The sequence below is a fragment of the Apus apus genome, chromosome 3, assembly GCF_020740795.1.
Source record: "Apus apus isolate bApuApu2 chromosome 3, bApuApu2.pri.cur, whole genome shotgun sequence".
Lineage (NCBI taxonomy): Eukaryota > Metazoa > Chordata > Aves > Apodiformes > Apodidae > Apus > Apus apus.
In genome coordinates, this window is record NC_067284.1 from 5,185,833 (window position 1) to 5,211,620 (window position 25,788).

Consider the following 25,788-nt stretch of genomic DNA (forward strand, 5'->3'; position numbering starts at 1 on the left):
AATGATGTTTATTGTTTTACCATGTATTTTGGCTCTTTTTCATTATGTTTTCCAGCACAACAGACACTTGTTACACGTCTGTCAAACATGAGGCAGAATTTAACGTTCATCTTATTACTCTGAAGGGAGAGTTTGTACAGGACAACTAAAAAACAAAATACCTCAAATCCTACCCTGAGCTCTTTCTGAGCTTTGGCTGAACCTACAGTCACTAGCACATCTCTACCCCCAAGCTCTTTGACTAGCTCTCTAAGGATATCATTAAAAGTACTGTATTTTGTGTATAAAAAAAGTGAAGCAGAATAAGCAGTTGTCTGCAGTAGCCTTTATGCTTTATACAATAAAGCAATTCCAATTCCATGTAATGTGACATGCAGTGGGAGAAAGTTTCTACAGCTACGCAAAGAATAAAACTAATTTAGAAAGCCAGATGTTTTAAGAGTAGATGGAAAGTAGGTGGCAACATTTTCTAACAGTTTTCTGTACAGTGCAGGCTCTTAAAACTTTTCCGAAAATTTTTTTCTCATTAACACATATTCTGTAGAAGGTAATGACTAAGACATGGCTCTAGTTAATAAACCAGACTGTTGATACCAGAGAGGAACTTGTCAGCATGTAAATGTCAAAAGTGTGTTGGAGAGCAGAAGTTTTGATCCTTTCAGATAATGCAGTTTCATTTCAGAATTACAGGAATCCAAAGTTACAAGAAAACCTTCTGTTTCCACACATTGCCTCTAACTGCTAAAGATATTTTGGGGAAACATGCTGCCCCTGCTCAAATAAATTATTCAGCTCACCCCTTTAAATGCCCAGTTGACCAGGCAATCAGGTTTTGTAATAAAGAGAAAAGCCTTATTTTTTAATTGAAGACTTGAAAAAAATCTTTTGTGCTTATCCTTTTTATAACTATTGTAATAAAAAGTTAAATAACAATTTCTATGGATTTTTGAAAAATCAAGTTAGTAACTGTGTAAAAATGTGTACCAGTATTACTTGGAATGGAGAGAGTTAAATAACTATTAGTATAATTTCCTAAAATTTGTAAATGGTATTTTCTTCAGAATAAAGGTCAATGATCTTGTTAGATAAAAATTTAATTTGTAATAGTACTTGATTAATTTGTTGATTTTCATGCCGAGTTTGTCAAATAGAGTGAGATTAATCCAGTATTACTGTAGGCTTCTACAATGTAAATACCTTTACCTAAATTAGTTGTTTAGGCTGTCTCTGAAATCAACACAGAAAGATCCCAAGGGACAGTTCAACTCATCCTGTGATAAATATCCAAAAGAAAGGTAGATGGTATTCTCTGGAGAAGCCTGTCTGCCTAGGTTAGAGCAAACTCCTAAAGAGAAACTGACTACAGTTATCATATTTTCATTAAGAAAAACAAACCTATCTCTGGCTATATAACTAGTTTCTCATCCTTCAAAGAGTCCTTAAAAATATAGACATTTTCTATACGTTACACTGGACTGTCAAGTGTGTCTATATATTTAAATGTTAAGTATGAATTGTGCTCATATGTTGGAACATATGATTTTATGGATCAGTGTTATCAGCATGAGCTTTTTGTGACAAGCTATTAATCTCTAAAAGACTTTCTCCAAACTCAGAGAGATACTTTCAGCAAACAATTGTTACTCCTGGTTCGAAATCTCACTCAGATAAAATAGGACGTTGTCAGACATTTAACTGACTTTGCATATTTCCACAAGCAAAGCAACAGAAAATCTCCTGGATTTAGGCACAAGGTTGGACTACTGAATTGAAAAGCATTTATAATATTTATACATTATTTACAGGCATCAAAACAGTATGAGAATTTTTCATTCACATTCTTTGATATTTATTTCTCTCATGCTCAATAGGACAATGGAAAAGAGAAGGCTCAAGGGAGACTTCATTGCAACCTTTCAATACTTAAAGGAGGTTTATAAGAAAGCTGGGGACAGACTTAAAAAGTAGGGCCTGTACTGTTAGGACAAAGAGTGATGGTTTTAAATGAAAAAAGGATTTGGACTAGATATAAGGAAAAAAATATTTTATGATGAGGTCAGTGAAACACTGGAACAAGTTGCCCAGGGAGGTAGTAGATGCCCCATCCCTGGAAACATACTAAGTCAGGTTGGATGGAGCTGTGAGCACCCTGGTCTATTTAAAGATGCCTGTACTTGTTGCAGAGAGGTTGGTCTCAACAGTTGATAAAGATCCCCTCCAGCCCAAACTATTCTATGATTATATGATTATTCCATTATTTATGAACTTTAGCCCTTTTTAATATTTAATTCAATCTTCATATCCGGGAAATTCTAGGAAGAGAAGGCTCATATTTGTAAGCTAACTAGATATTACTATTACTAAAACCTCAGCCCCTCTCCCTTGGTTGTGCTGGATAAACAGTAAGAGTTGAGTCCATATTTTAGTTAAGCATTATCTAAGCCAGTTGTTTCTTGTGGCAGTGTGCTCCTTGCCCCCCTTCTGTTTCTTCTGAAGCAATAGCCATCAGTGGTGGCTATGATGGCTTCATCTGACTAAAGTCAAACACCTGGGAGACAGCTAAAACCACAATAGCTAAGGGCTATAATTCTTGCTTGACAGCTGAGGGTTAGTTGATCATGCACAAACCAAAATACAGCTAATATGCAAATATGGTTGTAAGTCATTTCTCTTACTCCATAATTAGTGAAAAGCCCAGGCCCCATTGGGCTCTACCAAAACAACAGTGGTCTTCACACCAGGATCTCTCCTTAAGTAGGGACACCTCTCAAGGTTACTCCTTAAGGTTGAGAGAATCCTTATCACATCAGATACTCACCAAGTGAATTGGGAATAAGAGCTGAAACTGTGCAAATCTTAACTAAGTGATATAAAGGATTGATTGTGCAAATATAATCTTTTAAACAAATTGATGACTAAGTCTGGGAGAAAGACTGTATTGGGCTGCACCTAGACTCCTCTCTGAGAAGGAGTTTAGAAAGCAAGTGATCCTTTCTGAATCTCATGACTCTGCTGGATGGTGTCTCTGACAAATGCCTGACCCTGTCCTCTATGCAGTAAATAATCAAGTGCACCTTGCCACAGAATCTTGTGAAAACACCATCTCATTTACTGCCAAACTTTGTTAAAGCACTGTTTTGTATCAATAAACTTATTGTTACTTCTCTCTTATGAATGAAGTGTATCACTTCATCTGCCACAGTTTCTGTTACCAATAGAGAGGTGCCCCTCCAGAAGGAGATTCATGTTGGCTACGCTGGATTTTTAGTCCACTTTTAAATCTCTATCCATTGCCTGAAATAAGCCCCATTATCCACTGAACAGGACATAGATGACTATAATGGGCAACAAAAAAATGGTTTAAAAATACACTACTAGTCTGTGGAATGTTATCCATATTTTCTTAACATTTCAAAGAGAGAAGCTTTGGAACGGAACAGTGATTAATTTTTCTGTTTTCATCATGAAGATTTGGAACATTTATAGCCTGAATAGAAATATCACAGAACATTCGTCTTTGAAGTATGTTTGCTCAAAATATAACATTTGGGCTGTGCTGTCAGATCCTGGGAGTATTTGTGTCTAGGAAACAATAAATAAAGATTTATAATGTTGGTTGTTTTTTTTTTTTCATTTTTGCAGGAGAGTTTTTATTGTGCAGTATAAAATGATGCAGATAATTCTTTTACTTATCTAAATATGCTCACTTCACTCTAGTTACAATTCAAAGTTACAATAAATTCTGTATGAAATACTACTTTGAACTAGAATCTTTTCGAAGGAGTATTTTCCAGAGATGTTTTTCTATGTTTTTCTATGTTTACAAGTCCTGTTTTGGAGGACTAAGTACATCCAAGTGATTCCTTATATTTTTAGGTCCTCCTCTATAAAGACTGAAATATTCTTACAAAATCAAAGTCCACAGCTGCAACCTTGATTATTCAATGAGGATTTTAGATACATAAAGCCTCTAGTTGCCTCTGCAGGAGGATATAGATCTCCCATCAGTTCTGTGCCACATCTGCCAGCTCCATGATGTCTCAGATATCCAAGAGCATGTCAGATGGCACTGGACATGTATTTTCTTTTCATATTTACAATTGAAGAATTATATTCTAGTTGCCTATAGGTTCACTGAGTATTTAAACTAGATGCTGACTAGTCCATACAATCCATGAAATTCAGAAGGCAATTCCACTGAGCAGCCACTAGCTGATTTCATAGAATCATAGAATCATTAAGGTTGGAAGAGACCTTAAAGATCACCAAGTTCCAACCCCCCTGCCATGAGCAGGGAACCACTAGATCAGGTTGCACAAAACCTTGTCCAACCTGGCCTTAAGACCTCCAGGGATGAGGCATCAACAGCCTCCCTGGGCAACCCATCCCAGTTCCTCACCACCCTTACAGTGAATAATTTCTTACTAATATCCAACCTGAATCTCCCCTCTCTCAGTTTAAAACCATTATCCCTTGTCCTATCACTATTTTCTCTGATGAAAAGTCCCTCCCCAGCTTTCCTGGAGCCCCTTTCAAATACTGGAAGGTGCTCTAAGGTCTCCATGGAGCCTTTTCTTCTCCAGGCTGAAGAGCCCCAACTCTCTCAGCCTGTCTTCACAGCAGAGGTGCTCCAGGCCTTTGATCATGTTGGTGGCCCTTCTCTGGACTCTCTCTAACAGGTCTATACCTTTCTTGTGCTGAGGGCACCAGAACTGTACTCAGTAACAGAGAGAACAGGCTGTAATCCAAGAAGAGGCAAATAGCACTCTTACAAATACACATTATTTGCATGTCCTGAACTTGGACTGCATCTTGACCTTATGGATTCAACTTAGCCGTCTGCAAAAGAATTGATTTGTAATACTCTAAGCTGCAGGGGCAGGGAGATGAGGTTTCATCATGCATATGGCTAACCAGAAAACCATCATGAATCTCTGTTCTTTTAAAGAAATTCCCACTTAGATTAGTTTCAGTGCAAAAAGTCTTTTTATTTAGAACATTCAAAACTTCAGGGATATCTTCTATTGTTCATTAAAAGAGTGAAAAAAGGGAAATTGTAAATAATCTGATCAATTTATAAGATGTTCTACATTCACAAGATCATTCTCATTGAACTGCTAAAATCATGTGTTTTTTGCACTTACAATGCATACCCATTATGGGGCTTAAAAATAAATATTTTTGCTGTTATAAAGGTTTAAATAACAGTTTAGAGCTATGTATGTCATTTAAGTATATAGCTGACAGTATATTGAATAATGGCTCTGTTTGTAATTATCTACTTACCAAATATGAGTAAATCTGCCTAATTGCTAGCTTCAAAAACCTTTGAAAGTCTGAAATTTTGCCTAACATTTTTGGAGAAAGAAAGTAAAAGCTTTCATGCCTTTGTCCAATTTGTTCCTCAGTCTCATGAATTACTACTAGACAGTTATTTTTAGAATATTCAGAAATAGTTGTATTCCAATGTACAGGGACTCTTGAACTAGGCTTGGAATTAAACTAAGCAATCTGAATAATTTAAATAATACTTCCAGTCCAGTTTAATCAGAGCCCTTAACGTATACTGAAGTGTCTTGTTGGAAAACATGCTTGACCATGGGACTACCCTTTTTGTTGTTTTCCTTGGAAAAGAGGAGATCAGGTCTACCCTGTCACAATGAACAGGTTTAAGATGGGCTTGTTTAAATTACTAAATATATTGTATTTTGCACAATGACAAAGAACTACACCAGACATCTTATGCAGACCCTGTAAAAATATATATTTCATTCCTTGAAATGGTAGTTGTTTCATAAATGGAAAAAAAATGCAAATCAGTTGAACTATAGAGTAAAGTCTGAGCCTGCATAGTTAAAATTGCACAGACTAACATTAGCACTGTAAAGGACATAATTAACTGAACAGCATGATTAAAACTCAATTGAAATACTGCTTGATTTTAAAGTTTAAGAAATGGATATGGTTATTTACATAATGTTTTACAGCAAGATGACCATGTATTACCACTAATGTCCATTTGCTACTTTTACAACAGTCATTTCAATAATATATGATCTTTAAAACTGCAATAAGAGAAATTGTAAGCATGAAATGGTAAACTATAATTCCACACAATTAACATGCAAGTGAATGACAAGTTAAGGCTTAAAGGATTTTTGGTAGCTTAAAAACAAAGTACTATATTCATTTATAGTGTAAGGTAAGTTTGCAAGTCTTATCCAATTTTAAGGAGAAGGTTTCTCGGATAAGTTCTATAATATAACACTAACTTGAGAAAGATAATTTTAAGTCTGTATTTTCTTTGAAATAATCAATTACATCCAAGTAAAGGGATTTATTTAACCATGGATGTTTTTAACTTGTACTTTAAATCATATTTAAGAACAAGATATTCTTTCTTTGCCAAAGGAGAAAAGTTGTGACAATGAATTAAGAGCACTATTTTTAGGTTTATAAACAGGGATTTGTTTGTTTTTTTTTTTTCTTATATTGTATTGCTTTTTCACTAAGGTTGATTTTGTTAATTTTTAACCTTAAGTTACACCAGAGTGAATGAGAACAATTCAGAACTAGAAATGCAGCATTTATTTAAATCACAGCATGGAATTCTTAATTCCATCAGTTTTCAAAATTTAAGAGGTATAAATGTGTAAACAGTTTTAAGCACACCAAGTAGTTAATAAATAAAGAAAGAAACAAATATGTACAAGCCTCATGTGTAGGATTGAAGTGTTAGACCATATAATACCATATTCATATCATATCACTGAAATACGATGCTGAAAATTTTGCTTGGGTAGTAAACAGGATTGTTCCACATAACCTGAAAACCCCGGACATCAAATTATTCAGGCCAAATAAATACACAGCAGATGTCTGAGCAAGCTGCTCTAGTAGGAGGTGTCCCTGCCCACGCAGGGGGTTGGCACTAGGTGATCTTTAAGGTCCCTTCCAACTCAAACCATTCTGATTCTATGAGTCTATGTCCACTGAGGCATCTGGGACATTCTAAGTCCAATGTACAGGTTCAGATCCTCTGTGCGGCATGTGTCCTGCAGGTATGAAACATACACAACACTTGCACACTACATGTGAGGAAATCCTATTAAAAGTTATGTCAGTCTGCTCCCAGCATGATTTAGGGAGTGCTAGAACCCAGCTACTATTCAAAACTCCTTTTGTTGATTAAAAACACAATAAAGATGAACCTCCTTAAGTCAGATGTAGTGAAGAGGGCCCAAATCACCATTATTTATCAATTGTTTCTTCTTGCCCAGAGTCTTTCTTGCTGTGACTGTCTTTGGGTGCAAGTCTCCAGAGTCATTTGCAATAATAACTCACGGCTTCCCTCTAAGTTACTTTTCTGACTTTGCATCTTAACATCTCTTTCTTATCCCAAATATTCAATAAACTATTTTATGACACTACACAGTCATAAATTTTGATCTTTGTTTTACTCTTTCTGCTTATGTTGGAGGCCCAAGAGAAAAGAAATGCTCTCAATGCACCAGTGTTTTGTGCTACTGTACTTAATATAGAAGCAGAGTATTGCAACTTCAGCATAAAACCTGTTGAAAACTGAGAAAACCTGCTGAAAACAGGAACTGAAATATCCAGGATCTCAGTTTTGTATTTTACACAGTGAAAAGTATCTGGTGCTAGAAAAGAATATGAAATAAACTCAAACCGTGACAACTAGAAAATATGAGGTGATTTTCATTACAAATCTCTTTTTAAGTAGCTTAAATCTAAAAGAGGAACTATACTATTTTATATTTCTGCTACTTCCTTATCATAAAGAAAGTGAATCATCTTAAAATACTTTACATTTTTATTCTTGTGAGCTCTTTGTTATGATTGTTGGTAGAAATTTCCTGGAGACTTGGGGAAACTAAAACCAAAATGAGTCTTTAAATTGTGAGGAAAGTATTTTCAGAAAATGTGGATGATTATTTAATGAAAGTTACAGGTTTACATATCCAATTCTTGTTCATAGTTTGGGCTTTAAGTTTAATTATATCTATTTATAAACCAGGGAACCAGGCATTTTATAATAAATATTAATCTTCTATGCGTTGCCCATTTAGTAGAAACATTCAATTGCTCTTTTTTTTTTCTTTTTTTTTCTTTTTTTTTTTTTTCTGAAAGAATAATGTTAATATATTTTTTAATTAGTTATTCATCAGAAATACTGACTAGGTCAACAGAAACATGCAGAGATTTATAGAGTATATTTAGATATGAATGCCAAGCCTTATGCAGCACTTTCAGTGACTAATGCAGAGATATATTCCATAATTTATTTTTAGTATTACAACAATAACAAAAAAGAATTGATTTTACAACCTTTTTATTTCATAATACTTGGCCTTGTGAAATGACAGATTTATAAATGTCTAGAATTAGTTCTGAGCATGATCTGGAGCTACCTGGTTGCACAAAAATCTAATTCAAAAGAAATACATATTTTTGTTAATTCTATTTTTTGCCTGTAAACTTATCGCATTTAAATAAACCAGATGAAAGATGCCACACAGAAACACTGATTCAAAAATGTCCAAACAGTTACTTACTTGAAAACATTAAAATATTTTGCTTTCCAAAAACATAATTGCATTTTGCTTTCTTGTTCAACTACCCAAGTGCCACAATATTAAGCTTCACGTCTTGTTGAGAGGTGTTAACATTAAGATTCCTTTTCTCTGGGTAGACAGATTTCTGCATGCTCGTTCATTTTCAGTGAACCAAATAGCATCATCTTCAGAAAGCAGCAAAGGAGAGCTGGTTCTCCAGGATTCCACTCCATGCCTTGCACTAACTTTGTTGTCACTTGGAAATGCTGCATAACACTGAACGGACACAAAAGGAAAAGTCTGACTCGGTTGCACTGTGATTAGACTTCAAGAAATCAGAAGCAAAAACTCAGGGTTTGTGGTGGATTGTTTTTCATTCTTCAGAAAAGCAATACAAATTGTTTGTTAGCAGTAAAGTAAAAAGTAAAGCTGGCTGTCCTTACAAAAAAACACTTGGGCCATAAATTCTGCCCTCTGACACTGATTCAGGTTTTTAATGCCTCATTACCAAGCTTCTGAAAAAGTAGTTTGTCTATTTTCTCTCCATTGCTTGGGTACTGGGAGGGAATCAGGCCCATTGACTTTAATGGGACTTCACTCATTCCACTGGCCACGCTCCAGCCAGTCAAACCTGTAGCTGAGGAATATTCTCCAGCTGCCCTGTTTTGCCTTTAAGATAGAAGGTAGTTAACGCAGTTTCTTCCTATACCTCTTCTCTAAATATCAGAGAGAACTGAAGGAAATTAGAAAGAGAAATCAGAGGAAATGCTCTAGCATAATATTGCTACCTTAGTGTGGAGGTTTATATAGCATTTGACAGGATTTATTGCATATAAAATTTTACAGCTGAGCAGGTATGCATTTCCTACCCTGAGCTGAGATTCTGCTATCAACTGCTGTGAATTTCTACCAAGAGTGCAATAAAAGTAACAGAGATTTCTGTTTACATGTCTTGCTATACAATATTTAAAGTGCAAAGAATTTGAAAGGTTGTTAATAGATGGAAGTGTTTATGCTAGAGGAGATGGAAAAATGGAATAAGGAGCAGGAGGCATATGGTAACTCAGATGAGAAATGTTTCATGCTGGGAGAGGCATTCCTCTTCTGTGGTGTGTTGAATAATTTGGTGTGGGTGTTTTTCTTTGTTTATATGATGTCCTAAGAGCAACATGATTTTTATGACAAAATGAGTATTTTAATGTATTTTAGACAGTCTTGCCTGAGAGAAATATGTATCTAGTAGTAAAATATGCAAAGATAGCCTCAAATGATAATGGCTTAATTTTTAATATTCTGTGTTTATTGTATTAATGTTTTAAATAACTCAGTCAAGACAAGGAACTTCCACTTACATGTGTATAGCTATGTGTATTTTTAAGTGACTCTAGGACAGGACTTTAAAAAGCCTTTAAAATACAATAGTGAAATGACTTGTCTGTGTATCTCTCGAAGTTAATGTGTGTGAGTTTAGGAAAAACAGTGAAATATGAAGAGCACAATTTCAGTGTTGCTCAAATGAATGGACTGGAGTGTTGTGGCATGTGGCAAACAACACGTCCAACCTCAGAGCCTGTCTCTAAGAACAGAATTTGCAAAGCTAATTTCAGTTTGGAGCAAGGTGAGATTGACAGCTGCCAGTACACTGAGTGTTGGGATGCCCAAACCAATCAATAGGAAATGTGGTAGAGCAGAGCATTTTTGAAATGCTGACTCAAAGCTGGAAGCCAGACTTCTGGTTTTTGCATGTTTGCCTGTTAAAAACATTTGGCCAGTGAGTGGTGTTCTGCTTCCTGGGATGCTGATGGAGTTTGTATTTGTTGCTTCTTGGATGAAGGAACAAAACCAAACCAAGCCGTCCAAGACACTTTCCCAACAGACCAGCTGAACTGCTAACATCTGCTCTCCTTTGGCCTGTGTGGCTTTTGCACTTTTCTCTCACAGTGTCACACTTCTCCATAGAAAGGATAAAAGTCAGTTACCTCCTGTAGCTCTGTGATTAGCACAGTCTGTTATGATGCACCAGCTCTAATCCTAACCTTCTTTGTCCTTTGTGTGGGGGGTGTCTCAAAATTAGTCTCCTGGTGCAGATGTTGTAAGAAATAAGCCATAAGAGCTAACAGTTTATGTAAACTATGTGTGTTCTGTGAACCCTAAGCAAGTCAGCTCAGTACAGATTTTCAGTAGAGATTGGTGGAGGGATGCCTGTTTTATGGATGTTGGAAGAGAACAGCACTGGAGGAGGCAGATACACAGTAATCAGCTCAGCAAAGTACCTGGCAATATAATGTAATTACACATGGCAATAGATAAAATTATAATACAATAGAATCTTTGTTCAGACATTTTGAGAAGTTACTGTTCAAAAGTCTACCATGTCTCAGATGTCATTGGATGTTAGTTTTCTCTCCCTCTTGTATCTTCTTTCTATTATTTTTCCTTTGGCCCTCTGAACTTCTGCATGTCCTCTCGTTTGAGTGAGATTCAAAAAACTCCTCATTGTGGCATTTATAACAAGTCCAGATTCTCCAGTTATCTAGAAAATGGACTTGTAATGTCATTTGCCATTGATGCAGACATGTGCAAGAATGTAAACTGTTTTTTTTTTCTCATAGATGGCTGCAAGGATTTATTTGAGGTGACTGCAGATGTACTGCATTTAAATGGATGATCTTGAGATAAGTTTTTCCATCCCTTTGCTGTATTATGCCACACTCCAAAAAGTCCCCAAGAACCATGTCAACATGAGTTTTCTACTTGCTTAGAGCATCTATGGAGGCATAAGAGAAGTTGTAAAATATGTTCATATCTGTAATAATTCCTTTTCTCAGACTTAATGTTAAAATAAAACTCTGTAGATAAGTGAAAAGTCTAGAGATAGTACCACCCCCAGCAACAGATTAGTGATTGATTGATGTGTTATATATTAACTAAAAATAATGATGGGCCTCACTTTGTTCCTCCCATGGTATAGCTGTTAATCTTGGCTGCATTCCAACCTAGCCCCTCTCACAAAAATATTCCAGAGGAAACAATCAGCAGAATGTCACCTTTTCCCAGTTAACTGCAGAAATATGTATTTCTCTCATGCAAATAATTTGTTGCAAGAAAAGAAGACACATTCAAAATAAGGCAGAAGCAAGAATGTATTATATTTAGTTGGTAAGAAAACCTATGTAATTTTCAACTTGAGTTATGTCAGCAACAGCATGATGAATTATTATTATTGTTGTAGTTGTTGCTGTTGTTGATGATGATGATATTCTTGGTTTATATATTTATTCTCTGCCTAACAGTATCTAAATTAAAATTTAATTTCCAAATTTTCTTTAAAACTGCAATATCCAGGGAAGTAACTGTTTATCTGAAACTGTACAGTGTTCATATTTTATTTTTTTTTCTTCTATACTACTTAAAATTTGAATCCTCAATGAGTAGCTTTCTGGCTCTGAGAGAATATGCTGTGACTGTACAGAACAACACCAGGCCACTACTGCCATTTTATTGATAACATTTGCATGAAAATATATTCACAGACATCCTGTCTTGCAAATATAGATTATTGTAGAAACTTTATCAATTTCAGACACGCTCAGTCTTTATCAGGCATAAAACTTACAGAAACATTTGCCAAGGACAGTTATCTGAAAAGATGGAGAGGAAAAGGTAAAGCATTTTATAACAGTTCAGTTCCCTGTTGTGTCAAGATGGAGAAAAGAATCAAAAACACAGTAATAAATTCTTGTTTTATTCATCTACATTTATTTCTCTGCAAATGTCTTATGCAAATGTAGACCATTAACATGCTCTTTCTAGACAGCCTGGCTCATATATTTAGGTGTTTTCTCCTCATCTTTCTATTCCGTCTCTTCTGAGAAACTAACTGCAAATAAATGTCTTTTCAGTTTTTTCTTGTTGTGTCTATTCCCTTCAGTCACTAATCTTGCTTCCTGGATTATGCAAAACACACCAAAAGCTACAGTTTACCAGTTTTATTTATCAGTTCTGGGAAGTTAGTTTTACAGAGGAGATACATAACCTTAGACAAACAAACTCACACAAATGCAACCACACCAAAGTTGTCCAGTTGATTACATTGAGGAATCCTGTTCTCATGTGGCTCAATAGTAAAACTGTTATTTGCCTCCACTGAAACGAGATCTATATTAACAGGAAATTAGTGAAAATTAGCTATTGGCAGTTGCCAAATCCTACTGTAGCATGTTTCAGCTGGTGGCATGAAGTCTAAGGGAGGACTGTGGACCATTTCCCTCTGTCCTCTGCTTTCTCTTTAGTACAGGCAGGAAATAAAGGACTGACAATTCCCATACTCTACAGGAATTAGAAGTCTGGGTCTTGTTCTTGCAATTCAAGTATCCCCGTCAGCCAGCAGAAGCTCATATAATGATATTATTTTCCTTTGCAGTTTTCCGTTTGTACAGGAAGGAGAACCTTCTGGGTAATGTTTTGGTAAGTGACAGGATGGAGTGACTGCTCCTAGAAGTGTTGCCTGTAGACGGGCATACACTTATGAGATGAGTGTTTTTATGTCAAGTATTTATGAGTGTAATACATGATATTCTGTGGTGCTACTGTAGATTCAGCTGAGCCACCAGCTCTCGACTTCCCAGTGCCCAAATCTGTTTAGATCTACATTCTACCATCTCTCACTTTGTGCCAGCTCAAGTCCTGAATGCGGCTGTGTTGAAGCATTTCTGAGCTGGGCTGAAGTTCCAAGTGGAATCATTATCTATCTCAGGTGTAGTACCAAACAGAGAATCTCTGTTTTCATCTTTGTCATCTGCATATTACTTTGAGGTATTGCATTGACTCTTAGGATTAGGTCAGCATTGGCTTGGAGATCTCTGGAATATGTTGAGAGACACGATCAATATTGCACGACTTTTCCTGTACAGCTGCCCTGCTCAGCACTAAGACAGTCTCTGTCCTAGTAGAATATTGTTCCTGAGACCACTGGCTGACACTGAGGACAGCTAGAAGAGAGCTGCTTGCATCTGTGTGAAAGGACCCTTACCTCACATAACAGGGCTGCTGCCGGCAAGTTTCCAATTGGGACTGGTCCTGATCTACACTAAATGCTGAACTGTACTCCCCATTTTGTGGGGACTGCTTTCTGACACTGCCCAGAAGCATGCTAGGGGCAACTCTAATAAGCTATTAATATAGAGAGCTGAGCTCCTGTGTCCTGAAATGTTTTCTCTCCTGGTATATTTGTACCCTTGGAGCACTCCAGTCTGCGCTCCAACCTGTCTTTTACCCTCCACTTTCAGCTCCTTGCTGGGGGAGCAAGCAAATGTTTTTTTCTTTCTCTCTTGTTTGATTTCAAAACAAGGCACCATACAAAGGTTTAACCAAGCTTTTGAGTCTCTTTACTTTTTTTCTTTCCCCTTGGGCAAGATCTTCCTACTCTACATGTATGTACTGCAGTTTGTAACCACAATATCATTGCCTTTTTTCAGTGTAAAGAAGTTAATGGCCCCAAGTCCTGCTTTTGTGTCTCTCAATTGTACTCCAGGGGCTTTTAAGCCCTAAATTACTTGTGTTTTGTAGGTTTAATTCTTTTATTTGCATATAAAAGTTTTCTGCTTATTAAAATATAAATGCTATTTCTACAATTTCCAAAAGCTTTGCTAATCATGGAAAGGTCTAAGAAAGCTCCGAAGCAATAATATCTTGTAATTATAAGGAAAAAAAAAAAAACAACCCACTTCCCAGCTACTTCTTAATGAATCACAACATTTACCAGTTTAGGGCCTGCAGCTATATGGATGAGATTAGCTGCTAATTGGAGGGAGGGAAAAAAGAATTGAATAGAGTGAACGTTGTGTTTTAAAATAGCTTGGACTTGTATCTGACTTGCAATGAGACAGTCTCTCTTGTGCGGGTTGCATTTTTTTTTTCCTTCTTCTCCAGAAGCCAGGAAAGCAAGTGGAATGTGCAATGCATACAATAAACTGTTTGCAAATCACAGACTTTTTTTTTTTTTTTTTTAAATGAAAAGTGGGGAAGGTTGGCTGATGCCTGCCTGCTGTTTGCAGCGTAAGAATTTTATGCTGCAAATAACTCTGGCATAATAATTCTTGACTCTTTACACATCCCGTGTCCTTGCCACTTTCCTAAAAATGAGGCATAATGGAGAATAGGGCACATCAGAAGGAGGAGGTGTAACAAGGTTGAGTGGAGCCTTGGTCTTTCACCAGTACAAAACCCTTGGAATTCTTTCCTCAGCTACATGAACTGCTCTCAGGCACCTCAAAAGATCACATTTATGAGATGGACTGATACTTAGTTTCAGGGTTGGGAGCATTTCCTTTAGATGTCATGCAGCTCCAGATCTTGACCCCAGCCAAAATCCTCTTCCAGTGTGCAGTGTCAACACAAAAAGCCTGTGCATCTGTACAGGCTGCCACTGGCACATTCATGGAGTTGTACAGGAACTGGAAACCTCAGTCCAGACGCTGGAATAAAGTGCCAACCCAAGATAAAATGGTGCACTTTTCAAACAGTATAAACAGCTTCAGTGCAGAGCAGTACAGGTGGCTGCTTCCATCCTGCCACTAGTGAAATCTTCAATGAATCAGGGTGCTGGGACAGGGCAGATGGAGGCTGTTTCTGTACTGATTTGTATTGGTCTGCATAGGTGCACTTCCATGTGTAATTAAGAGCCTCTATGCTGCTTTGCAGATGCCATTCATTTGCTTCTTTGTAACATTTTGCAACATTCATTTCTTTAAGAGATTTTATGTGTTTAGATGTTGATAGATTGAGGTTTGATTCAGCAGGCCCACTTCCTTGCAGCAAAAGTGAAGCCTAATTAACATTCAGCTGCCTTGCTGTAAAGTTGATTGAGATGGTGGATGGTATTTTAGCTGATTGTCATGCAGTGGAAATGAAAGAAATCACAACTATTTCGGGCTAACTGGAATTTCAAAGTGGGGTTTCTTCCAAGGCTGGCAAATCTTATCTATATCATGCCTAAAGAGAAGTGCAGTAACATATTTCACAGGAGATAAGATTATGCTATAGGAGAGGATTTATAAACAGGTGCTACTGGCAATTGCTAGATTTTAAATTTAAGCCTGTATCGCTCTCAAAGACTGAGCTAACAATTTCTTCACAAATAAAAGCAATTGCTTAATGCAAGTACAGGTCATTTTCTTACCAAAACTGTTCAAGTACCACAAATACAGGTGGGTGTTATTTTTAATGCATTTTGTTACTGAGCATTGTGATTAAAGTATTACACTTCCAGCATCTACAAATTCTTTGTGTACTATTTCCAGCTGAGGAGTCCATCCATGTGAGCAATGAGGGGTATTTCTTAATGACAAACATTTAGATTGGAACCTATTTGCATGCCAAGCAATGAAATATTAATTTATTTCAGAAATCTGTTTTTATAAACCCCTACAGCTTGGCAACATATGTGTCTCTATTCCATGACATGCAGGCTGTTTAGAATCAGGCTTGTTGTTTTAAGTCTGCCCTTTCTAGTCCAGTGCTTTTGGATTACCTGTGCTTCCTGCTATGCTTGATCATTTCAGTACAATGAGCACTGGAACAGAGCTGCACAATTTATTTATTTTTACTATTAAAGATTTCAGAAATGCAACTTGAAATCCACCAAACTGTTTGTGTTAGAAAGTATTTTACATATCCTTTGATTCAAATAATAGTGAGGTTTTTTTAAAGCACTAAATTATTTAAAGTATTTTTGCTGTTTATTTTGTCATAAGGCTGTCTCTTCTGAAATGTAGTTTTGGTCAGTTCAAATGTAAAGAAAGTAGGAGGCATTTAAAAGTAGACATTGAAGTTGCCCACTAGTTTGGCTCCACTGCTATTTGTGTCATTTGCAGGTGGCCTCAATCTTCTACACACTGAAATATTGTCGATAGTAAATATGTTGAAATTAAAATCTACTTTAAAATCACCCAAACCACAGCTGAACTTATCTGGCTTCTTCATGGCATTCTCAAGTACCAATATAAAATCATAATAAATTAATTTTAAAAATGGTTGATTATCAAATTTGGAATATTCTGATATTGGAATTTTCTAGTGAAATGTAATCTACAGATCATGCAGTTTTCAAAATATGCTAGCCATATTTTTGATTACTTAAAAGATCAGCCAGATCTTCCTCCCTAGTAGATAGCTGTGTCTGGTTTTTTAAGGCATTTTGTTCTTCTTCAGTACAAAAGCAGATGGCTACTTTTCAGTACATTTTTCAGGACATCAGCAGAGCTACTGAGGGTAGATTTAGGTTAGATATTAGGAAGAAATTCTTCATCATGAGGGTAGAAAGGCACTGGAATAGGTTGCCAAGGAAGGTTGTGGAAGCCCCATCCCTGGACGTGTTCAAGGGCAGGTTGGATGAGGCTTGTGCAGCTTGGTCTGGTGGGAGCTGTCCCTGCTCATAGCAGGGAGGTTGGAACCTGATGATCTTAAGGTCCCTTCTGATCTTAACCATTCTGCTATTCTATGAAGCTATGACTCTACGAAGCTATGATTCTACTAAGCTATGATTCTACTATCACTATAATTCTGTATTGCTCAGATTTTTTTTGTAATTTTCAAATTTGTTTGAAATGGTTATATGGTGGACATTTTAGTGTTCCTCTCAACATTGTAGCTTAGACTCTATTGTATCATTTTGGATAGGACCAAGGATGCAGGGAACATTATTCTAAGCATTCCTATGTTATTAAGCTCATGAAAGTATTCTCCTTTGTTAGACTCTGGAATATGTTCATGTATCTTACGTATGCATATGCATTATGACAAAATGTATTTGGAAATGCCAAGAAATGTCATTAGTGTTAACTTGTTAGCCAGGGTATGTTACCTTGCTGTGCAAAATTAAACTGACAAATCAAGAGCTTCTCTAAGTCAGGATATGCCAGCTAGATGGATTTGTGCCTGTTGCCTTTCTCAGCAGAAACTCTGTAGGGATGGAGGTGAAATTAATGCCAGGGCATGTGGTACTTAAAAGCAACACAGTTATTCTGTCACCCCATCAACTGACAGTGAAATCTATGAATTATTTGCAGCCTTTATGAATAGCCACTTGAAATACCTCTTGAGGTTTCTACCATAAGGCTACCTATTACTCTTATTTAGTTCCTAAGACATCAATTAAGCTTGATAAAGCAGAAAAAATGAATGTCACATTTGGTATACTTCTGGCTGACTGCATTGATTTTTGGCTTCTGAATAGATTCAATTACATGGTGTAATTCAAGCTTGTCATGATTGTAATTTTTTTGGATCTCCTCCTCCAATAACTTCTCCATTTCCTAATTTCCCATGGGAGGTCAAAGAGCACTCTACCAGCTACATTTTAAAAATAGCTGGTCATTAGATTTGTTAAAAACACTTAGTAACAATAATGAGTTTAGTAAATGCTCCTACACACAGTTGTCAGAAATCTGAAAATATTCAAAGCAGCAGGTTGCCCAGACACCTCTGGTGCTGGAGAACATAGTGACTTGAAACGTCAGTCTCTCATCATTTTACAGAAATCCAGACTTGGAATAATGATGTTCAAGGTCTTATTCTCCTTTCAGATTCTTGATGTGTGGATCTGGCTCCATGTGTTCTCTGCTGACTTTAAAGAGTTTTCCTTCATGACTATTTTCCACCTGTCTCTTACATTCCGAATCACTCCAGATATTATATATGAAAGATGAAGAAAGAAATGAAACATAATTATTTGCCTTAAGGGACTCTTGCTCAATTCACTTTATCACTCCAGTCATGCTATCATTGGTAGAGAAACACTGACACAATTCCAAGCTTTAATGAGTGATTTCTTGGGTCTGGGAGCAGTCAATACAGTATATATCTTCATATATATTATCCTATATCTTGTATTATCTTACATTATATTATCCTATATCTTCACCAGCTCTACAAAACAGTCTTTTTTTTCTGGATGTCTACTAAAATAGTCAAATACTGTTGCCCATCAAACTACCAGCAGCACAAATAGGCACAGAAATTAGGATATATTTTCTTCTGAGAAGAAAAAAAAAGTTAAAAGTCTAATTGATTGTTACAAAAATGGGGGGTTTTTTGTTTCTTTGTATTAATGTTGATGATGATGGTCCTGAGATAAAAACTACAGGCAAGGAGTCAATGATTTTGCTTTTCAGTAAGAGTAATTGACATAATAAAACGGTATGTTTGGCAAAGAGTTTCTTATTCATAATTCTATTTGTTTGTTTGTTTTTATTCTGTAAAAAGAGGCCCCTTTGGGGGACAAAAAGTTCAAGGAACTGTTGCAGAGGACATTCTATATCCATTTTTTTGTTTTCTCTTCTTTTTGAAAAACAGGACAGGGAGTATGAAAGAAAAAGGTTTTTTATTCCCTAATAGCCTTATTTAAAGCTAATATTTATTAAATATATATAAAAACAAGATCATATTTTGCTACACTACAGATTTCTAGTTTGCCTTACGAAGTCACAATGAACTGTGTGTTAAACTGTGTTGAAATCTAAGAGGACATTGAAAGAAATACAGCTTAGTTCGGGGGCGGAGGGTGTGGAAAGAACAACTGACAACAACAGCAAAACAACAAAGGGAAAGTATGGTTGTCTGAACCTGGAAAATAGTAATTTGATGCCACAACTCATGTAATCATATCACTTAAGGCCACATCCCCAGCTGCCTCTTGGCTGTAACAAAGTGGAATCCCCTGCTGCAAGGCTCATCCATTGCCTCCTCAACTTCACATAGGAAAGATTTCCAAGTTACCCGTGACTGAAGATTTATGTTGGGCAAGAGCGAAAAGGGTAGCAAGAAGCTTTTAAGGAGCCAGCTGGCTAGAGAGTGATAAGTTTCTCCTTTGCCAGAGAATTCCTTTCTCTGTTAGAAAATGGAGCTGTGAGGTTTCTCCGGGAGTTGAAAGGCTTAACCTCATCATTCCGTGAAAGACCTGGATGCCAAAGCTTGTCTGAGAGACAGGAACAAGTACAGAGAATGTGACAGTAGCATGAAATGCTTCCACCAGAGGGGGCCTGTGCTGATTAGGGCTGTGCATTTCAGAAAAGACCTGTTTTAAATGGCTTGTAAAAACTGTGAGTGGTATGAAAAAGGTGAAAACGGATCAATTCTTTTCTGCCTTTTCCATAGATAGTTCAAACTAGTCAAAAAAGGATTATTATTTCTACAGTGCTGCAGGGTATGGGAGGCATGAGGTATCTGCTGTCAGCCACTGCCAAAGGCAGAAAACCATACTGGATTGTTAGATTGAATAAATTGATTGATTCAGTAAAAGTCATTACAGGGGTTCTTATGATCAAACGAGCAGGTTTTCTACCTCCAAAGGTAGACACCTCAGACACAGTCTGCTGAATACATCCATATTGCTTTTGCATGGGTTGCATAAGGGGAAGTGCATAGCAAAGTCTGTGAAGCTGATCAAGTGATACTGATGCATGGCTTAACAACCATGTTGACTCAGTTGAGTGGCAGCCTTCAGTTTTTGCATGCTCTATATGCATTAGGAAAACCCTAGACAGCAGCATAAGCACATGGGAAAAGAGCTTACACAACACTGTGGCTGTTAGGTAAGTTTCCCACCTTAGATCCTACAATGCCTTGCAGTAATGTTACATGATTGAAATCCATTAATGAGGCTGTTTCCTAGGAAGGTCTTCAGATTCCATTCTGTAAGACTGATTGATTCAGGACAACTCCTGCTTTCATTTTTTTTGTATGCTCCTTGGGGTTGTCCCTTCAGCCACAGCTTTCTTACAGCAGATTTTCAGAAGTAGCAAGTAGCAAATCACCTATGTTCTTCTTGGGTTGTGTTGTGTGTCCTTGTTTCATTAAAATTAATCTTGATTAATAGGGCTCTTTTAATGAAAACTATTTAGATAGCATGGAATCCATTTGTTTAACATGCTTTGATGCTGTAGGCTGAAGCTAATGAAAACCATATTAGTCTTAGCAGAGCAACACAAGCCACACATTAATACAGATATTTTGTTTCATACTGTGTTTTTGTGGGAAAAACTTTATGGGATTAGCTGGCAGAAAGAAAGATTAATCTTTTAATTTTAAGGTGTAACAATTAATTGTTTTAAATGAAAATAAATTAACATAATTGATGCTTACCCAGGGAACATAATATTAATCCAAAAATGGCATGGAAAAGGGGACATGTGAACGTTTACTCACTGTTTCTCATCCTAGAACTAAGGCATCCAATTAAATCAGCCTGCAGTGGGTTTTAAAGAAACAGAGGAATGCTTTTTCATACAAGACACAATGGAATAATGGAACTCATTGCTACAATTTAATCAGATATCAAAAATACAAAATTGATTGAAAAAGAAAAGTTGAAGAGGAATGGCTTTGCCTGTTTGAAGCCATTAAACTTTACCTGTTTCTTCGTATCTGTCTTTAAGCCTTGCTACAGATTTCCATCATAGACACAATACTCTGCAAAATTAACTTCAGGGCTGACTCAATGGCAACATTTTCATCTTTTTATCCAAGTGCTAATCACTTATTGTTGTAATACTGCCATATGACATAGTCCTACTGTATTTCCCCCTTTGACTGACCCACAGCTGCAGGAAGGATTTCTAGGAGTCATTTAATGATTTGTTGAGTGATTGACTCTGCTTCTCCTTTCCCTCTGCTCACTTTTGTATGATTCTGTAGGCTCTCCTGATCCAGCTCCCTGGAGCTGGGATGGCCACATTGTCAGTCAGGTCACCTACATTTGACTAAAACAAAAAGATGTCTTCCCCTCCCCCCCTAATTAATGTGAAGAAAACTAATGAGCTGATCCAATTTTGCAGGTAGTGACAGAAACTTGACAGCTGATGAAAAGCACAATGGGGGAAGAGGGTTAAACTTTCTGAAGATTATCCATCCTTAAATCTTTTATTATTTTTTCCTTTAAAATATAATTTACTGCAACAAATTATTTTTCTTGCCCCTGTTTTTTTAAATCTAATCTAAGAAAGGAATACCTGTTAAACTGGAACTATTACTCAGGTATACTCTGACTGGAATCTTATCTTCAGAAGTAGATTTTACAATTCTGTCAACAGTTTTTTAAAAACTACAGACAGTCTATTATTTCCTCTGACTGAATTTTTATACACCATTTTTAAATATGGGCTTTGACTGAAGTAAACTTCAAAGTTTTGTCTAGATAATGTCTGGATTCAGCACATCTCATATGTTAGTGTTCAGTTTGTGAATGTGATAGGATAGTATTGTCAATAAATAGTAAACTCTGTTACAGATAATCATATTGTTTGACCTAACTATTTGAATAAATTTGAAATTCCTGGTTTTATTAAAATTATTTACCTATAGTTTTAATGCTCAAAATATGCAAGCTACTCATCAACCATTTTGATCCTTGGTTTTTAGCCTCAATTTAACAATTCTGCTTTAGAATTAGGAATGTAGAACTTAACTTGTGAATTTCCTGTCAAGTAAGTTCAAGATTAGGGCTGTACTACCAAATTCTTCTAGGTTGCTCAAATTATTTTTTGATGCTCACATCCCATATTCACCAGACATCCTTTTACAATAGCATTCTCAAAGTGCTGGTGTGGGCATTTAGACTGCTTGCATATTTCCCTAGATATGTCTGCACTTTAAGGAGTCATTATCCTTATTTCTTACATACACATATCTTCAAGCATGTATGCACCCAGTGTTAAACTTCTGCCATATATATTATTTGTATTGCTTATTTAATTTCAAGTCAGATGTGACTCTTTTTTGCAGCTTTTCCACAAATGGAAATATGAACTATGTGGTTTGTGGTTTGTTTTGTTTTGCTTTGTTTAAATATTATTATCTGATAGATTTTCCTGTGAAACACCATGTCTATTTGCTCTTAAATTGTGAATTTGGAGATGGATTTTATAACTTAGATGAAGCTCTAATGTAAAATGAGACTGATCAACAAATCAGAGAGGAAGTTGCCTCTGCAAAAGATGTAAAGAGCTTGTGTGTCTTTTTGTCAGTAAATCTGCTAACACTAACTCACTCCTACAATACCTAGTTTGTATCAGAATATTCCTTGTGAGGTTAAATTTCAGCCATGTGCCTCTAAATTTCAAGGAAGAGGTACTGCTCTAATCCCAAAGGCAGTTGTGTAGGCTCTTTTTTGATCAGTCAAGAGAAAAGACTCTTTTGACCTGCTTTAAATGTTTTAAGATGAGATGAATTACTTTGCTGTGCTCTGCTGAGCATAAAGGAGCCCAGATAACTATTAGTTCATGTGCAGACATCAAAATGAAGTAAGATCAAACTTCTATCAGGATGTTCATTATTCCAGATTGAAAAATTGTCAGATTATTTACTTATGTATTTTTATTATTTATTTATTTTTATTATTTACTTATGTATTTTTATTTATTTACTTATGTATTTTTATTCTGTACATTTGGTAAAAATTCTCTCCCTTTAGTTAGGATGGTGTGTTTTTCTTTCTCTCTTCCCTGGTGACTAGAAAGCATATGCAATGTGAATCTTTTATTTGTTGTCTGATTCCCACAGCAACTGATACTTTTACCTAGCTCTTCCACTTGATTATAGCCTTCATCATCTCTGTACTCATCTGAAAGCCTTCTGAAGCTTGAGAAATATTCTCAAATTCAACATTCAGTTGTTTTTTTCCTCTAATCGTTTGACAATACTCACCGTGTATTATAAGTACTATTTACAAAGTAGTGTTAGGTATTGCATTTTTTTCTAAAATCTTCATGGAATTCCCTAACTCTTTAGTGTAGGTAACAGTGAAAGTGGGGGTTCAGTACATTTACTTTTGCCTGAAAGTTTCACTATAATCTTTCTGATTGTTGAGTTGGATTGTGTACTTTTGTCCGTTTTGAAAAGCATAGCAATTTCCCTTCCTTTCAAGGTGGCAGTTAGTTTCGTTTCTTACAAAATTAAATACATTTCTCCTATGAAGTATTCCATCATACTGTCACCGTTCTCCTACATGTTGTGTGTACAGAGCTGGTACTTCCAAACTGAGCAGCCTGGTGTAGCGTGAGGTGTCCCTGTTTATAGCATGGAAGTTGGAATCTGCTGATTTTTAAGGTCACTGCCAACCTTAACCATTCTATGATTCTATGATTCTATAACTGTGCAAAGTAACATAAATCACTTTTTTCACCTCTGGTCCCATTCTTGAGTTACTGTCAAGAACCCACACAAACGCCTGTGTATCCTTGCTGACATGCCAGTCTGGCTTCTCTGGACTTTAGGCACTACATTGGTATTGAAACAACTACTTGAGGACATGAAAAATGTTTTAGGTTAGACAGTCAAACTGCAAGAGCATCTGAAGTTCAAGTGGAATATCCTAGATTATTTCAAAGGACACTATACACCTATATTATACTGTACTTCAGGTGTCTACTATAAAGAGAGTTTAGACTGGTAGGTAGTTAATATTGAATTAATTGTCAGTTGGGTCTTTGACATAGTTCCATGAAACTTGTCTCAAACTTTTCAGACTTGTATTTTTTTTCTGGAATTCTTAGAATTCATGCTTGAACCCGTATTTCTTCTTGTGTCCCTTTCCTCACAAATCATGTATTTTCAGATCTTCTTGTGTCTCATCCTGATAACACAGTAATTATTATTCTTCATATTCTTCAATGAATATTTAGAGATGGGAGTGAGAAGATGAAAGTACCAGGAAAGGAGGAAGATAGGGACAGAAGTCAGAAGTATCTTCTTTGTATGTCCTCCTTTCCCTTGGAGTGTGTTCTGTCCTACCTTTGAGAAGTGCTTAGTAGAAGAAGTGGAGTTTATATGCTCTGATTTTCTGGCAGCTGAGTGGCTTACCCAGGACACATGGGAAACTGAAATCATTTCTGCATCTAACTATAAGTGATTTGCCTGAGTTTGTTCAAGAACACTAGGGATGGGAGCTGAAGTATACATGACCTAGTCTAGTGCTCTGTCCACTTGTTCTTCCTCTGCACATATGTGCTGAAATTATATTTATTAAAAATGTTCATTACTGACGTAGAGTTGCTCCACACTTGGATCCAAGTGATATCTCTGTGGGGCAACTTGACTTTTAACCTCCTTCCTTTATAAATGCAGATATAAACTCATATTATTTAATCAACCTTTCCCGAGACTACATGAATACCAAATGTACAGGCTGTGCATCTTCTTCTTGATTGCAGTGGTATTTTTAAAATTCATATCAATAATTATGTTAATTAAAACATTCCATGCCAGCCTCTTATGGGAAAGCCTGAACATAGCTGAATGATTGCCTGGCAGGCATTCATAAATCAGCTCAGGGTGACCAAAATGCTTTGACATTATTTGTAATGTCCATATATCATTCACTGACCAGTGTGTGTAGCACATGGTTACAGTCTCCAACAGTGTTAAGTCTTTATACCTCTTCATGGGGATTTAAGAAGGAAGAACAATGCCTCTGAAACCTGTGGTGCAAAAAAAGAGAAGCATGTTCTGTTTTGTTCCATAGTTGGTCAGAAAAATTACCATTTATAAGATGATGACAATGAAACTCTATTAATCTGTTTATTCCATTATTCAGTACCATTCTCATAGTGGCATGCAGCTGACAGGAGACACAGAGTATTTTCTCCATCCACTCATCTATCAAACCTTTCTTTGCAGAAAACATGATAAATGTTGTCCTTACATAGCATCACAAATACAAATGCTATATATATTTGTCTTAAAATATGGAACCAATTTGACCTTGGATATATGGAAACAAATGGATATTAACTGCTAGATCCCCTATATACTTAGACTGGCATTAACACTTTTGGTTTTGTTACTCTTACTCTGTTCTCACCTGATTTAGAAATACTAGCTTTAAAACTGTTTCTGCTTTGGGATGTAGAGAAATTGATAAGAAATGAAAACAAGCAACCTGCTGTCCATGGCAGTAGGTTTTTGTGTGGTTGAGCCTGCTGTCGTTTTTTGTGAAGGATGAATAATTCTGGTTGAGAAGCAGAGTGGAGGGAGTTGTTATTTTCTACTTGCCAGCAGGTGAAAAATGTGATGGATGACCACATCCAAGAATATTACAAGAACTCTGGAGATAGGGGTTCAAGTCACTTTCTCTCTCTGTCAGTTCTCCATTTGTATAAAGGGAGAAGCAACATTTTCTTTTCTCATAGTGATGTTGCAAGGGTAAATGTGATGCTGT